This window comes from Xyrauchen texanus, unplaced genomic scaffold, assembly GCF_025860055.1.
Source record: "Xyrauchen texanus isolate HMW12.3.18 unplaced genomic scaffold, RBS_HiC_50CHRs HiC_scaffold_158, whole genome shotgun sequence".
Lineage (NCBI taxonomy): Eukaryota > Metazoa > Chordata > Actinopteri > Cypriniformes > Catostomidae > Xyrauchen > Xyrauchen texanus.
Window position 1 is genome coordinate 9313 of NW_026265960.1, and position 12861 is coordinate 22173.

Here is a 12861-nt window from a genome sequence, read left to right on the forward strand (position 1 = left end):
GAGCTAGACCATTCAAAGCTTTGTATGTAGTTAACAGAATTTTAAAATGCTGATGCATTTTGAACCAATTGAAGTTTATTTATTGATCTTGCTGGACATCCTCCCAGTAATGCATTACAATAATCTAGTCTTTAGGTCATGAGCGCATGAATTAGTTTTTCGGCATCAGCAACAGAGAGCATATGCCTTCATTTAGCACTATTTCTGAGGCGGAAGAATGCTGTGCTACAAACATCTGTAATTTGATTTTCAAAGGACAGATTGTATCAAACATAACACCTAAGTTTTTCACTGTTGAAGATGATGTAACAGAACATCCATCTAGAGTCAAATTATATTTTAGCGGCTTATTTTTAGAGGTTTTTGGTCCAATAATTAGAACCTCTGTTTTGTCAGAATTGAGTAGAAGGAAATTTCTGGCCATCCAATCTTTTATTTAATTGATACACTCTGCTAATTTTGAGAATTGTGAAATCTCATCAAGTTTTGAAGAAATATAAAGTTGTGTATCGTCAGCATAGCAGTGGAAACATATTCCACGATTCCTGATAATATCTCCCAGGGAAGCATATACATGGAGAAAAGCAGAAGCCCTAAAACTGATCCCTGTGGCACTCCATATTTAACTTTTGTTTGGTTTGACGATTCCTCATTTACATAGACAAAGTGGTAGTGGTCTGCTAAATATGACCTAAACCATGCTAATGCAACTCCACAAATTCCAACATAATTCTCCAGCCTATTCAAGAGAATGTCGTGATCTATCGTGTCGAATGCAGCACTTAGATCTAAAACTACTAGAAGAGAAATGCAGCCGCGATCAGATGATAGATAGAAAGATAGATAGATAGATAGATAGATAGATAGAAAAGACAGATATATAGATAGACAGACATATAGACAGACAGACAGAGATAGATAGAAAAGACAGATAGACAGACAGACAGATAGATAGATAAGACAGACAGACACAAAGACAGACTGACAGACAGATAGATAAGACAGATAGATAGAAAGAAAAGACAGACATATAGATAGACATATAGATAAACAGAAAGATAGACAGATAGATAGATAGATAGATAGATAGATAGATAGATAGATAGATAGACAGATAGACAGATAGACAGATAGATAGGATACATACATACATACATACATACATACATACATAGACAGACAGATAGACAGACAGACAGATAGATAGACAAAGAGACAGACAGTGAATAGATAGATAGACAGAGAGTGGAGAGAGACAAAAAGTGGTGTAACATGTGCTCTCTTAGGTTCATTAAAGACCAGAAGTGCTGCTGCATTCTGGATCATTTGGAGAGGTCTAATAGCACATGCAGGAAGGCCTGCAATGAGAGCGTTACAGTAGTCCAGTCTAGTTATGACAAGGCGACTGAACGAGCAGTTGTGTGGCATGTACAGAGAGGAAGGATCTTATCTTCCTGATATTGTCGAGTGTAAATCTACATGATCTTGCAGTCTTTGAAATGTGGTCAGTGAAATTTAGCTCATCATCAATGGTTACCCCTAGATTTCTGACCGTTTTGGAAGGTGAAACTGTAGTTGGACCCAGCTGCACGGTGATGTTGTGTTCAACAGCAGGGTTGGCTGGAAAGACAAGGAGTTCGGTCTTGGCTGAGTTGAGTTGAATGTGGTGTTCCTTCATCCAGGCTGAGATGTCTGCCAGACAGGCAGCGATTCGAGCAGTCACTGTGGTGTCGTTGGGCTGGAAAGACAAGTAGAGTTGCGTGTAATCAGCATAGCTGATAGATAGATAGATAGATAGATAGATAGATAGATAGATAGATAGATAGATAGATAGATAGATAGATAGATAGACAGACAAAGAGACAGACAGACAGACAGACAGACAGACAGATAGATAGATAGATAAGACAGATAGATAGAAAGAAAAGACAGACATATAGATAGACAGACAGACAGACAGACAGACAGACAGACAGATAGATAGATAGATAAGACAGATAGATAGAAAGAAAAGACAGACATATAGATAGACAGACAGACAGACAGACAGACAGACAGACAGATAGATAGAATACATACATAGACAGACAGATAGACAAACAGACAGAGATAGATAGAAAAGACAGATAGACAGACAGACAGACAGACAGACAGACAGATAGATAGGACAGATAGATAGAAAGAAAAGACAGACATATAGATAGACAGACAGACATATAGACAGACAGACAGACAGACAGATAGATAGACAGACAGACAGACATATAGATAGACAGACAGACAGACAAGAAAAGAAAAGACAGACATATAGATAGACAGACAGACAGACAGACAGACAGACAGACAGATAGATAGATAAGACAGATAGATAGAAAGAAAAGACAGACATATAGATAGACAGACAGACAGACATATAGACAGACAGACAGACAGACAGACAGACAGACAGACAGATAGATAGAATACATCTCAGTGATCAGAACTACACTAGATGGGACAGACATCCAACAGAAGCCCTACACACAGAATTCTGCAAATTAATTTTGAAATTACAAAGGAAAACACCCAATAATGCATGCAGGGCAGAATTAGGACGATTCCCATTGATCATTAACATACAAAAAAGATCTCTAAATTTTTGGATGCATTTAAAATCAAGTCCCACAGAGTCGCTTCATTATAAAGCTACAAACCCAAGAACTGAACCCTGAAAACAGTCCCTCAGTCAGCTGGTTCTGAGACTCACTAACCCGGTTAACAGTACTAACAGTAACCAGCCTCAGACCAGCACTGCTTTACAACCAAACATCAGAATAAATCAGATCATCAAACAATCTCAAATCACCTATCTGGAACATTGGGATCAAGAAACTAAAACACAAAGCAAATTACAATTCTATCGGACTCTAAAATCAAAGTATGAATTGGAAGAGTATCTCCTGACTGTCAGAGATACAAAGCAGAGACAGATCCTGAGCAAGTACAGGCTCAGTGAGCACAGTCTCGCCATCGAGAGAGGCAGACACAGAAAAACATGGTTACCCAGAGAAGAAAGGGTGTGTGCTCACTGTACGACAGGTGAGGTTGAGACAGAGGTGCACTTTCTCCTTCACTGCCCAAAATTTAAAAATACAAGGGACATTTATATGGATAAATTAACACACAGCATAGACACATTTATAACAATGACAGAACAAGAACAAATTAATATAATACTTGGAGAGGGACACACAGCAGCACTGGCTGCAAGATACGTTTTAACGTGTCACAGTCTGAGAGACAGTGGGTGAATCTGTGTTATGTGTTTTACCCCGTGTGTCACCCCAATGTTCCCCACAGTGACCCTCAGTGTATGTGTGTATATTCATTTATGTGTCAGTATATGTCAGTTCTCTTCAGTTATTTAAACACTGTGGTCTTCAGCAGTTCTGAACCTGTTCTGTATTTATTTTTATATGTGTTAAATTTGTTAAACTAAATGTATAGATTAAGATGTAGTTCTGCTTTGGCAATATTGTATTGTTTACATTCATGCCAATAAAGCCCCTTTGAATTGAATTGAATTGAATTGATAGATAGATAAGACAGATAGATAGAAAGAAAAGACAGACATATAGATAGACAGACAGACAGACAGACAGACAGACAGATAGATAGATAGATAAGACAGATAGATAGAAAGAAAAGACAGACATATAGACAGACAGACAGACAGACAGACAGACAGATAGATAGAAAGAAAAGACAGACATATAGATAGACAGACAGACAGACAGACAGACAGACAGATAGATAGATAAGACAGATAGATAGAAAGAAAAGACAGACATATAGATAGACAGACAGACAGACAGACAGACAGACAGACAGATAGATAGATAGATAAGACAGATAGATAGAAAGAAAAGACAGACATATAGATAGACAGACAGACAGACATATACAGACAGACAGACAGACAGACAGACAGACAGATAGATAGAATACATACATAGACAGACAGATAGACAAACAGACAGAGATAGATAGAAAAGACAGATAGACAGACAGACAGATAGATAGATAAGACAGACAGACACAAAGACAGACTGACAGACAGATAGATAGAAAGAAAAGACAGACATATAGATAGACATATAGATAGACATATAGATAGACAGAAAGATAGACAGATAGATAGATAGATAGATAGATAGATAGATAGATAGATAGATAGATAGATAGATAGATAGATAGATAGGATACATACATACATACATACATACATAGACAGACAGATAGACAGACAGACAGATAGATAGACAAAGAGACAGACAGTGAATAGATAGATAGACAGAGAGTGGAGAGAGACAAAAAGTGGTGTAACATGTGCTCTCTTAGGTTCATTAAAGACCAGAAGTGCTGCTGCATTCTGGATCATTTGGAGAGGTCTAATAGCACATGCAGGAAGGCCTGCAATGAGAGCGTTACAGTAGTCCAGTCTAGTTATGACAAGGCGACTGAACGAGCAGTTGTGTGGCATGTACAGAGAGGAAGGATCTTATCTTCCTGATATTGTCGAGTGTAAATCTACATGATCTTGCAGTCTTTGAAATGTGGTCAGTGAAATTTAGCTCATCATCAATGGTTACCCCTAGATTTCTGACCGTTTTGGAAGGTGAAACTGTAGTTGGACCCAGCTGCACGGTGATGTTGTGTTCAACAGCAGGGTTGGCTGGAAAGACAAGGAGTTCGGTCTTGGCTGAGTTGAGTTGAATGTGGTGTTCCTTCATCCAGGCTGAGATGTCTGCCAGACAGGCAGCGATTCGAGCAGTCACTGTGGTGTCGTTGGGCTGGAAAGACAAGTAGAGTTGCGTGTCATCAGCATAGCTGATAGATAGATAGATAGATAGATAGATAGATAGATAGATAGATAGATAGATAGATAGATAGATAGATAGATAGATAGATAGATAGATAGATAGATAGACAGACAGACAAAGAGACAGACAGATAGATAGATAGATAGACAGACAAAGAGACAGACAGACAGACAGACAGATAGATAGATAGATAGATAGACAGACAAAGAGACAGACAGACAGACAGACAGACAGACAGACAGATAGATAGACAGACAAAGAGACAGACAGACAGACAGACAGACAGACAGACAGATAGGTAGATAGACAGACAAAGAGACAGACAGACAGACAGACAGACAGACAGACAGATAGATAGATAGACAGACAAAGAGACAGACAGACAGACAGACAGACAGACAGACAGATAGATAGATAGATAGATAGACAGACAGACAGACAGACAGACAGACAGACAGACAGACAGATAGATAGATAGATAGATAGATAGATAGATAGATAGATAGATAGATAGATAGATAGATAGATAGATAGATAGATAGATAGATAAGACAGACAAAGAGACAGACAGACAGAGAGATATTTAGGTAGATAGAAAGATAGATTTACGACTTGCAGATACAAATATATACACACATATACACATAGTGAATTTATTTTGATTAGTTATTTTTATATTTGTTAAACTAAATGTAATTATAGATTAAGGTGTAGTTCTTTTTACACAGCCTCTGCTTTGGCAATACTGTATCGTTTATATTCATGCCAATAAAGACCCTTTGAATTGAATTGAATAGTGGACATATTGAAAACTGCACTGTGCAAAACTGCTAAAAAGTGGATATTTTAACAGAGAATCACAGACAGTTTCAATGCTGAACCTTTAGGGGCGTCCACGTGTTTTTAAACATGCAGATTTTATAAATATCTATATGGCCAGTTAAATGGACAGCCTTTGCGGTCTCTCATCCGTGTCTAGAAAAGCACTTCATAAATTAAATGAATTATTACTATTATTAATGTTATTATTAGTAGTATTATAGTTTTCTTGTTATTATCCTTATAAGTCCATCAATACAATTTTCTCGTGTTATTGTATAATTCCACCTGAATTATTCACTTTAATACTGTGCTTGCAAAATTTAGAATGACATTAAAAATCATTTCTGCAACAGTACATCTCAGATGTAAAAAACTCTTTATCATTTGTGAGCACTTTTCCATAGACTCACATTGTATACCAGTGGGGGAAAACAATAAAGGGCCAAGGAGTACGTTTTAGGCCGCTGTGTTGGCTACTGAACGAGCGATCGTTCCCAAACTTTGCACACACAATCGGGGTCTTTCCACGAGAAACATATTACACTTTTGTGTGCCCAGGCCCATGGGAACCCGTTTTATTACAGTAATAATATGCTTAATATAGTCTGATTCTATTAAGCCTCTGTTAAATGATTACATTTAAGGCCGCCGCGTTGGCTACTGAACGAGCGATCATTCCCAAACTTTGCACACACAATCGGGGTCTTCCCACGAGAAACATATTACACTTTTGTGTGCCCAGCCCCATGGGAACCCGTTTTATTACAGTCAAAATATGCTTAATATAGGCGGCATGCTTAATATGGAGTGGTGGTGGCGTAGTGGACTAAAGCACATCACTTGTAATCAGAAGGTCACTGGTCCGATCCCCATAGCCACCACCATTGTGTCCTTGAGCAAGACACTTAATCCAAGTTGCTCCGGGAATTGTCCCTGTAAAATCTGGTTGTGGTTCGAAAAATCACAAATCCGATCATTTACTCGGTTTGCGGCCCTTTACAGTATATAACTCGTATATGCAACTTAAATGTCTGCCCTTAGCCACTGCCTGGTAATATTTCAGATTTCACTCACCAGTTCAGCACGTTCAGCGTCCTTTCACAGCGTGTTTATAGTAAAAGTTTGGTTTGCCTTAATGTGTGTCCAAAGATAAGATCCATGTATCATCTTTATTACCCTCTTTGGTCTTTACAGGTAGATATCGATAAAAAAAAAGAAAGATAAAATTAGATTTTAAATTAGAAACTTCTAGATAAAATTAGTATACATTTACTATAGTAATTAATACTCTGACACTAATTTGGGCAAAGCGCACTAATGACTTCTTTAAGACTTGAAGCTAAAAGTTGACGATTTGTAAATTGACTTGGACTTGACTTGGGACTTGACTGCCTTGACTTGGGACTTGACTGCCTTGACTTGGGACTTGACTGCCTTGACTTGGGACTTCACTGGGACTTTAATGCAATGACTTGAGACTTACTTGTGACTTGGAAAACAATGACTTGGTCCCACCTCTGCAAGTTGGACACGTGGAGAGTTGCAATGTCAAGTCACTTTTTCTGGTTGACTGTAACTTCTATATTATGTCTTTGACGGGCATAAAAAACAAAAAATCATTGAAAAGTCAAAAAATGCTTTCATTGTTCAACCTTATATTATTTTTATTATTTATTATTATTTTTTGGCTATTCATGTTCTGCAATTTTGGACACAATTTAATGTAAGACCTTGGCATGATTATTAATAAAAAAATAAAATAAATAAAAAAAAAAAAAAGTTATCTTTAAGGAAATCTGAATTGATGTGTTGTTATTGTAATCGATGACTCAGCGAGTGAACCGCGAATGGGCTTTATTGGATTTCGCAGATTTCATTTCAAAGGGCAAAACGCCCCTAACAAGTGTGTCATCTCATTATCGTGGCAAGATTCGATGCCGTTTTTATTCTTAAAAGTTTTTCAAGTCCTTCGGTTATTTTCTGATGCATTTGTTTTTGGAACAATTTCTTTAATAGGCTATATTTACTGGACTCAAGTCTGCTCTGCTCGCAACACAATAATCTCCTCCTCACAAGCATGCCCCGATAAGTTTCATGAAATGATAATAATAATAAAGGATTGAGTTTATCCCACCCAACAATTCCTACAAAAACATTTCAGCGTTCTTGTGAAAAATGCGTTCATTACCACGTCTCCATTACAGTCGTATTCATGCAAATCTTAAAGGCGTGCATGTGACATTTTTAAACCACTCACAACCTACGTGCAAAAGACTCTTCTACCTTTTCAGCGCTACATTTCCATTGCTCTCTTCTTCTGTTCATCTCTCCTCGTCACATGAATGCAGACGGAATTCTGAATTCGATGACACCAAGCTTGGCAAAATCGGACCGACCGTCCTAAAGATTTATCTGTGAAACAATCCAGCCAATCAGATTCGATATGCAAATGAGGGTGGACATAATGAGGGTGGAAGTCGTTTTTACCTCTATACCTACAGACTTTTTAACCCCAGAGGGCTAGGGGTTAGGGTCAACTAGTGATTTAACCCCAACTAACCCCAGCGGACTGGGGCTAACCCTAGTGGACTGATGGAGAATTACACTTTACTACTTACAAATTTAAACCTATGCAATATTTGAAGCAGTTTATTTTCAAAACATTTTGTTTTCTACAAAATATCCTTCTGTTATTTGTTTTTCATTTATTTCATTTTTGGAAACATATCTTTGATCAAATTAACTGGACTCAAAAATACTCCTCACATACAAGTAAAAGAAATATTGTGAAATAATAATAATAATGATAAAAAAGTTTAAACATTATTTAAAAGCTTTATTAGTTAGTTAGTTAATTAGTTACATAGAGACACACAAAACCAGACACAGACAGACAGACAGACAGACTGATAGATAGACAGAGAGACAGACAGACAGATAGTCAAGTCAATTTTATTCAGTATAGCGCCTTTCACAACACACATCGTTTCAAAGCAGCTTTACAGAAGATCAGCATTAACAGACGATAAAACTGTAATGTCGATGAATCATCATTGTGCAATTAGATAAAATACGATTCTTAATCGTGTTTAAAAATAATTAAATAATAATTGTATTAATAACCCCAGTGAGCAAGCTGTAGGCGACTGTGGCAAGGAACACAAAACTCCATAAGATGTGGATTAATGGAGAAAAATAACCTTGGGAGAAACCAGACTTACTGTGGGGGCCAGTTCCCTCTGGCTAACATCATGAATATAATGTAAATATTACTTGTGTATAGTTAAAATCATGGTTTAAAATTATTAAACTAAGTAAGGGTTAAGGGTCATTGTTTAAACATTGATTGTGTTTGAACTGTAAGATTAATGACCACAGGCTTTGAAGTCCATCTAGATTAATTGCAGAAGTTCACATAGATGCAATTGTCCTTGTTAATTGGCTGATGAAGGCTTTTGTTGGCAATAGCTAGTCTATGCATTCCATTTCAAGATCGTAGTCCATCAATAGACCGAGGTGATGCAGGTTGGAGTTGGTATCAGTTCATCCTCTGAAGTCCATCATAATAGACCGAAGTGATGTTTGGCTGGCACCGGCTGCATTTAGTCATCATCATTCAGCGACATGAAGCAGTGGAGTCCAACACGAAGCAGGAATGGTGCTGGATCCAGCCGGTTCTGGTGACCTCAGGATAGGAGTCCCGAGGTTGAGACAAGGAAACAAATAAAAAGATGTAAGCATAGATGCCATAAAATGTATTGCAGAGTTAGAGATCATGATCACTGTTTCTGGTTCCGGAGACCCAACTAAAGCAGCCTAATTGTGGGTTGGAGGATAAATTAGGTGTATGTCTGGCTAAATAGATGAGTCGTTAGTCTAGACTTAAACTGAGAGGGTGTGTCTGCATCTCGAACAGTGTTTGGGAGACTATTCCATAGTTTAGGAGCCAAATATGAAAAGGATCTACCTCCTTTTGTGGATTTTGATATTCTAGGAACTATTAACAGGCCAGAATTTTGCGATCGTAATGAACGTGATGGAATATAGCGTGACAGAAGATCATTTAAGTACTGCGGAGCTAGACCATTCAAAGCTTTGTATGTAGTTAACAGAATTTTAAAATGCTGATGCATTTTGAACCAATTGAAGTTTATTTATTGATCTTGCTGGACATCCTCCCAGTAATGCATTACAATAATCTAGTCTTTAGGTCATGAGCGCATGAATTAGTTTTTCGGCATCAGCAACAGAGAGCATATGCCTTCATTTAGCACTATTTCTGAGGCGGAAGAATGCTGTGCTACAAACATCTGTAATTTGATTTTCAAAGGACAGATTGTATCAAACATAACACCTAAGTTTTTCACTGTTGAAGATGATGTAACAGAACATCCATCTAGAGTCAAATTATATTTTAGCGGCTTATTTTTAGAGGTTTTTGGTCCAATAATTAGAACCTCTGTTTTGTCAGAATTGAGTAGAAGGAAATTTCTGGCCATCCAATCTTTTATTTAATTGATACACTCTGCTAATTTTGAGAATTGTGAAATCTCATCAAGTTTTGAAGAAATATAAAGTTGTGTATCGTCAGCATAGCAGTGGAAACATATTCCACGATTCCTGATAATATCTCCCAGGGAAGCATATACATGGAGAAAAGCAGAAGCCCTAAAACTGATCCCTGTGGCACTCCATATTTAACTTTTGTTTGGTTTGACGATTCCTCATTTACATAGACAAAGTGGTAGTGGTCTGCTAAATATGACCTAAACCATGCTAATGCAACTCCACAAATTCCAACATAATTCTCCAGCCTATTCAAGAGAATGTCGTGATCTATCGTGTCGAATGCAGCACTTAGATCTAAAACTACTAGAAGAGAAATGCAGCCGATGATCAGATGATAGATAGATAGATAGATAGATAGATAGATAGATAGATAGATAGATAGATAGATAGAAAAGACAGATATATAGATAGACAGACATATAGACAGACAGACAGAGATAGATAGAAAAGACAGATAGACAGACAGACAGATAGATAGATAAGACAGACAGACACAAAGACAGACTGACAGACAGATAGATAAGACAGATAGATAGAAAGAAAAGACAGACATATAGATAGACATATAGATAAACAGAAAGATAGACAGATAGATAGATAGATAGATAGATAGATAGATAGATAGATAGATAGATAGATAGATAGATAGACAGATAGATAGATAGATAGGATACATACATACATACATACATACATACATACATAGACAGACAGATAGACAGACAGACAGATAGATAGACAAAGAGACAGACAGTGAATAGATAGATAGACAGAGAGTGGAGAGAGACAAAAAGTGGTGTAACATGTGCTCTCTTAGGTTCATTAAAGACCAGAAGTGCTGCTGCATTCTGGATCATTTGGAGAGGTCTAATAGCACATGCAGGAAGGCCTGCAATGAGAGCGTTACAGTAGTCCAGTCTAGTTATGACAAGGCGACTGAACGAGCAGTTGTGTGGCATGTACAGAGAGGAAGGATCTTATCTTCCTGATATTGTCGAGTGTAAATCTACATGATCTTGCAGTCTTTGAAATGTGGTCAGTGAAATTTAGCTCATCATCAATGGTTACCCCTAGATTTCTGACCGTTTTGGAAGGTGAAACTGTAGTTGGACCCAGCTGCACGGTGATGTTGTGTTCAACAGCAGGGTTGGCTGGAAAGACAAGGAGTTCGGTCTTGGCTGAGTTGAGTTGAATGTGGTGTTCCTTCATCCAGGCTGAGATGTCTGCCAGACAGGCAGCGATTCGAGCAGTCACTGTGGTGTCGTTGGGCTGGAAAGACAAGTAGAGTTGCGTGTAATCAGCATAGCTGATAGATAGATAGATAGATAGATAGATAGATAGATAGATAGATAGATAGATAGATAGATAGATAGATAGATAGATAGATAGATAGATAGATAGATAGATAGATAGACAGACAAAGAGACAGACAGACAGACAGACAGACAGATAGATAGATAGATAAGACAGATAGATAGAAAGAAAAGACAGACATATAGATAGACAGACAGACAGACAGACAGACAGACAGACAGACAGATAGATAGATAGATAAGACAGATAGATAGAAAGAAAAGACAGACATATAGATAGACAGACAGACAGACAGACAGACAGACAGATAGATAGAATACATACATAGACAGACAGATAGACAAACAGACAGAGATAGATAGAAAAGACAGATAGACAGACAGACAGACAGACAGACAGACAGACAGATAGATAGGACAGATAGATAGAAAGAAAAGACAGACATATAGATAGACAGACAGACATATAGACAGACAGACAGACAGACAGATAGATAGACAGACAGACAGACATATAGATAGACAGACAGACAGACAAGAAAAGAAAAGACAGACATATAGATAGACAGACAGACAGACAGACAGACAGACAGACAGACAGATAGATAGATAGATAAGACAGATAGATAGAAAGAAAAGACAGACATATAGATAGACAGACAGACAGACATATAGACAGACAGACAGACAGACAGACAGACAGACAGACAGACAGATAGATAGAATACATCTCAGTGATCAGAACTACACTAGATGGGACAGACATCCAACAGAAGCCCTACACACAGAATTCTGCAAATTAATTTTGAAATTACAAAGGAAAACACCCAATAATGCATGCAGGGCAGAATTAGGACGATTCCCATTGATCATTAACATACAAAAAGATCTCTAAATTTTTGGATGCATTTAAAATCAAGTCCCACAGAGTCGCTTCATTATAAAGCGCTACAAACCCAAGAACTGAACCCTGAAAACAGTCCCCTCAGTCAGCTGGTTCTGAGACTCACTAACCCGGTTAACAGTACTAACAGTAACCAGCCTCAGACCAGCACTGCTTTACAACCAAACATCAGAATAAATCAGATCATCAAACAATCTCAAATCACCTATCTGGAACATTGGGATCAAGAAACTAAAACACAAAGCAAATTACAATTCTATCGGACTCTAAAATCAAAGTATGAATTGGAAGAGTATCTCCTGACTGTCAGAGATACAAAGCAGAGACAGATCCTGAGCAAGTACAGGCTCAGTGAGCACAGTCTCGCCATCGAGAGAGGCAGACACAGAAA

General features: G+C 37.7%; 1 protein-coding gene across 1 annotated transcript in view; it reads right to left on the bottom strand.

Moving 5' to 3' along the window:
- Positions 1 to 3973: 3973 nt before the first annotated feature.
- Positions 3974 to 12861, bottom strand: part of LOC127641770 (uncharacterized) — a 42113-nt gene continuing 33225 nt past the window's right edge. The window contains exon 2 of the transcript XR_007970223.1: positions 3974 to 4832. The gene's annotated coding sequence lies outside the window, so the exon portion shown is untranslated. The remainder of the gene's footprint in view (positions 4833 to 12861) is intronic.